The sequence below is a fragment of the Pseudochaenichthys georgianus genome, chromosome 21 (assembly GCF_902827115.2).
Source record: "Pseudochaenichthys georgianus chromosome 21, fPseGeo1.2, whole genome shotgun sequence".
Taxonomy (NCBI): Eukaryota; Metazoa; Chordata; class Actinopteri; order Perciformes; family Channichthyidae; genus Pseudochaenichthys; species Pseudochaenichthys georgianus.
Window position 1 is genome coordinate 38,009,219 of NC_047523.1, and position 6,000 is coordinate 38,015,218.

Here is a 6,000-nt window from a genome sequence, read left to right on the forward strand (position 1 = left end):
CTAAGCCATCGGGACAAATAAGAACATCCAGGTTCAGCACATACAGTGGGGCAAAAAAGTATTTAGTCAGCCACCAACTGTGCAAGTTCTCCCACTTAAAAAGATGAGAGAGGCCTGTAATTTTCATCCTAGGTACACCTCAACTATGAGAGACATAATGGGGGGAAAGAATCCAGGAAATCACATTGTAGGATTTGTCCATCCATCCATCCATCTTCTCCCGCTTGTCCGTGGTCGGGTCGCGGGGGTAGCAGTTCCAGCAGAGAGCCCCAAACTTTCTTTTCCCTGGCGACATCAACCAGCTCTGACTGGGGGATCCCAAGGCGCTCCCAGGCCAGCGAAGAGATATAATCCCTCCACCTGGTCCTAGGTCTACCCCTTGGTCTCTTCCCAGCTGGACGTGCCTGGAACACCTCCCTAGGGAGGCGCCCAGGTGGCATCCTAACTAGGTGCCCGAACCACCTCAACTGGCTCCTTTCGACGCGAAGGAGGAGCGGCTCAACTCCGAGTCCCTCCCTGATGACCGAACTTCTCACCTTATCTCTAAGGGAGACACCAGCCACCCGGCGGAGGAAACCCATCTCGGCCGCTTGTATCCGCGATCTCGTTCTTTCGGTCATGACCCATCCTTCATGACCATAGGTGAGGGTAGGAACGAAAATGGCCCGGTAGACAGAGAGCTTTGCCTTCTGGCTCAGGTCCCTTTTCGTCACAACGGTGCGGTAAAGCGACTGCAGTACCGCTCCCGATGCTCCGGTTCTCCGGCCCATCTCACGCTCCATTGTTCCCTCACTCGAGAACAAGACCCCGAGATACTTGAACTCCTTCACTTGGGGCAAGGACTCATTCCCTACTTGGAGTGGACAGTCCATCGGTTTCCTGCTGAGAACCATGGCCTCAGATTTGGAGGTGCTGATCCTCATCCCAGCCGCTTCACACTCGGTTGCGAACCGATCCAGTGAGTGCTGAAGGTCGCAGACCGATGAAGCCATCAGAACCACATCATCTGCAAAAAGCAGTGGTGCAATCCTTACTCCACCGAACTGCAGACCCCCCCCCCCCCACGACTACGCCTCGAAATCCGATCCATGTATATTACAAACAGGATTGGTGACAAAGCGCAGCCCTGGCGGAGGCCAACCCTCACCGGAAATGGGTCCGACTTACTGCCGAGGACCCGGACACAGCTCTCGCTTTGGGAGTACAGAGATTGGATGGCCCTGAGTAGAGACCCCCTCACCCCATACTCCCGCAGCACCTCCCACAGTAACTCCCTGGGAACCCGGTCATACGCCTTCTCCAAGTCTACAAAACACATGTAGACCGGATAAGCGTACTCCCAGGCCCCCTCCAGGATCCTTGCGAGAGTAAAAAGCTGATCCGTCGTTCCACGACCACGACAGAATCCGCATTGTTCCTCCTCAATCTGAGGTTCGACAATCGGCCTGACCCTCCTTTCAAGTACCTTGGAGTAAACTTTCCCGGGGAGGCTGAGTAGTGTGATGCCTCTGTAATTGGCACACACCCTCTGATCCCCCTTTTTGAAAAGGGGGACCACCACCCCGGTCTGCCACTCCTTCGGTACTGTTTCCGACTTCCACGCAACGTTGATGAGACGTGTCAACCATGACAGTCCCTCGACACCCAGAGCCTTCAGCATTTCCGGGCGGATCTCATCCACCCCCGGGGCTTTGCCACTGTGGAGTTGTTTGACGACCTCAGTGACCTCCCACCGGGAGATTGGTGTTGATCCCCCGTCATACTCCAGCTCTGCCTCTAACATAGAGGGCGGAGTTGTCGGGTTCAGGAGTTCCTCAAAGTGTTCCTTCCAACGCCCTAACACTCCATCAGTTGAGGTCAACAACGTCCCATCCTTACTGTACACAGCTTGGATGGTTCCCTGCTTCCCCCTCCTGAGGTGTCGGACAGTTTTCCAGAACAACTTTGGTGCCGCCCGAAAGTCCTTCTCCATGTCTTCTCCAAACTTCTCCCACACCCGCTGCTTTGCCTCGGCCACGGATGAGGCTGCTGCCCTTCGGGCCTGTCGGTACCTTGCAACTGCCTCGGGAGTCCCCCGGGATAACAAATCCCTGAAGGCCTCCTTCTTCAGTCGGACGGCTTCCCTGACCACCGGTGTCCACCAGGAGGTTCGAGGGTTACCGCCCCTTGAGGCACCTAGGACCTTGAGACCACAGCTCCCCACCGCGGCTTCGGCAATAGAGGCTTTGAACACCGACCACTCTGGTTCAATGTCCCAAACCTCCACAGGAATGCCCGAAAAGCTCCGCCGGAGGTGCGAGTTGAAGGCCTCCTGAACTTGGGCCTCCTCCAGACGTTCCCAGTTCACCCGAACTACACGTTTGGGCTTACCAGGTCTATCCAGAGGCTTCCCCCGCCACTCGACCCAACTCACCACCAGATGGTGATCAGTTGACAACTCCGCCCCTCTCTTTACCCGAGTGTCCAAAACATACGGCCTCAGGTCCGATGATACGATAACGAAATCGATCATGGACCTTCTGCCTAGGGTGCTCTGGTATCACGTACACTTATGAGCATCCTTATGTTCGAACATGGTGTTTGTTATGGCCAATCCATGACTAGCACAGAAGTCCAGTAACAAACCACCACTCCGGTTCAGACCAGGGGGGCCGTTCCTCCCAATCACGCCCCTCCAAGTGTCTCCATCATTGCCCACATGTGCGTTGAAGTCTCCCAGCAAGACTAAGGAGTCCCCTTCAGGAGCCCCATACAGGACTCTTTCCAGGGTCTCCAAGAAGGCCGAATACTCTGAACTGCTGTTGGGTGCATAAGCACACACAACAGTCAGAGTTTTCCCCCCCATAACCCGCAGGCGTAGGGAGGCGACCCTCTCGTCCACTGGGGTAAACTCCAACAACGAAGCACCTAACCGGGGACTTGTGAGTATCCCCACACCCGCCCGGCGCCTCACACCTTGAGCAACTCCGGAGAAGAATAGAGTCCAACCCCTATCCAGAAGTAAGGTTCCAGAGCCGACGCTGTGCGTAGAGGTGACAAACAGATCCAACTGGTACCGCTCCACCTCCCGCACAAGCTCCGGCTCCTTCCCCCCCAGAGAGGTGACGTTCCACGTCCCCAAAGCCAGCTTCTGTCGCCCGGGTCTGGTCCGTCGAGACCCTCCGCTTTCACTGCCACCCTTCTGGCAGCGCACCCGACCCCATCGATGTTTCCCGTAGGTGGTGGGCCCGCGGGACGGAGAAGCGGAGGTGTTGCCCACGTTGCCTTTTCGGGCTGGGCCCGGCCGGGCTCCGTGGCAAGCCCGGCCACCAGACGCTCGCCGACGAGTCCTCCTTCTGGGCCTGGCTCCAGAAGGGGACCCCGGGCTTCCTCCGGGCCGGGTATCCTCACTTCCTGTGTCGTCTTTCATGAGGTCTTTTGAACCAATCTTAGTCTGGTCCCTTGCCTGAGACCAATTTGCCATGGGAGACCCTACCAGGAACACAAGGTTCCAGACAACACAGCCCCCAGGTTCATCAGGGCACACAAACCTCTCTACCACGGTAAGGTGCTGGTTCTTCAGAGAGGCGGATTTGTAATGAATTAATTGGTAAATTCCTCGGTAAAATAAGTATTTGGTCTCCTACAAACAAACAAGATGTCTGGCTCTCACAGACCTGTAGCTTCTTCTTTAAGAGCCTCCTCTGTCCTCCACTTGTTAACTGTATTAATGGCACCTGTTTGAACTCGTTATCAGTATAAAAGACACCTGTCCACAACCTCAAACAGTCACACTCCAAACTCCACTATGGCCAAGACCAAAGAGCTGTCAAAGGACACCAGAAACACAATGGTAGACCTGCACCAGGCTGGGAAGACTGCATCTGCAATAGGTAAGCAGCTTGGTGTGAAGAAATCAACTGTGGGAGCAATTATTAGAAAATGGAAGACATCCAAGACCACTGATATTCTCCCCCGTGGGGTCAAAATGATAAGAACGGTGAGCAAACATCCCAGACCCACACTGGGGGACCGAGTCCATGACCTGCAAAGAACTGGGACCAAAGTAACAAAGGCTACCATCAGTAACACACTACGCCGCCAGGGACTCAAATCCTGCAGTGCCAGACGTGTCCCCCTGCTTAAGCCAGTACATGTCCAGGCCCGTCTGAAGTCTGCTAGAGAGCATTTAGATGATCCAGAAGAGGATTGGGAGAATGTCATCTGGTCAGATGAAACCAAAATAGAACCTTTTGGTAAAAACTCAACTAGACGTGTTTGGAGGAGAAAGAATGCTGAGTTGCATCCAAAGAACACCATATCTACTGTGAAACATGGGGGTGGAACATCATGCTTTGGAGCTGTTTGTCTGCAAAGGGACCAGGACGACTGATCCGTGTAAAGGAAAGAATGAATGGGGCCATGTATCGTGAGATTTTGAGTGACAACCTCCTTTCATCAGCAAGGGCATTGAAGATGAAACGTGGCTGGGTCTTTCAGCATGACAATGATCCCAAACACACCGCCCGGGCAATGAAGGAGTGGCTTCGTAAGAAGCATTTCAAGGTCCTGGAGTGGTCTAGCCAGTCTCCAGATCTCAACCCCATGGAAAATCTTTGGAGGGAGTTGAAAGTCCGTGTTGCCCAGCGACAGCCCCAAAACATCACTGCTCTAGAGGAGATCTGCATGGAGGAATGGGCCAAAATACCAGCAACAGTGTGTGAACACCTTGTGAAGACTTACAGAAAACGTAAGACCTCTGTCATTGCCAACAAAGGGTATATAACAAAGTATTGAGATTAACTTTTGTTATTGACCAAATACTTATTTTCCACCATAATTTGCAAATAAAGTCTTTAAAAATCAGACAATGTGAATTTCTGGATTTTTTTTTCCTTCTCATTGTGTCTCTCATAGTTGAGGTGTACCTAGGATGAAAATTACAGGCCTCTCATCTTTTTAAGTGGGAGAACTTGCACAATTGGTGGCTTGTTTGCCCCACTGTATGTTGGACCCTCAGCAGTCAGCGATGCACAATAGAACAAATTATTTATAGTACTTGAATGTGTTGCAATATATTATCATGTTGAAGGGATCTCTGTATTGTGTGTGAGTGGGTGCTTTGGAGTGCTAATTTCCATTTGACTTGTGAAACAAACAAACAAACAAACAAACAAACAAACAAACAAACAAACAAACAAACACGAAAGGTACTAAAGTTTTATTAAAGAGGTTCATATGTTGACTCTACTGGGACATGTCTCCATGCTTTAATGTTTATTTGTCTCATACTGCCTGTGCTGCAGCACCTCTTTTCACCCTCTGTCTGAAACCAGAGCACAGTCTGCTCTGATTGGTTAGCTGGCTGGCTCTGTTGTGATTGGTCAATTGCTTCGAGATTTCCTGCCCCTTAGCCTATCACGCACAATGTGTTGGAGCGCTAGCCAATAGAAGCACGAGTGATACATAGTGATGTCACTATGTTCAGGAAGCAAACAAATGAGTCCAATCGAGGAACACAGGGATTTTAGCCTTTGCAGACTAAAATGCACTAAAACCTTTAACACACTACCGGAAAGGGAGAACCTCAAAAAGCATAACAGGACCGCATTAAAAATATCAGTTATTCCTCTTGCTACATTTTCTACTCTTTAGGGTGGATTTAGGCACGAGAGCTGTCTTTCTTTCTTTTTTAAAGAAGGAGCTTCTCAGAGATGTTTTAGAGATTATAAAGTTTGCATAGATCTTGAAACTTTAATAATGGAGATTAAAATGAATGTTAAATTCCCTAATATGAGTAGTCCAAGCGAGGGAGTAGGGGGGCGATCCTATCAAGACATGGTCTCGAGTTACATGTATTTTTAGATGTAGGATTTGAAGCGTTAATCAGATCACATTGGTGTCGGAAAGTCAGGATCCAAAGTCACTACGGCGGCGTTTCTTAATCTGTGTAGTAATCCCGACGCTCACCTGAGGCTCATCTGATGGACTGTAATCTTTGGGATTACACCAACAGGCTGC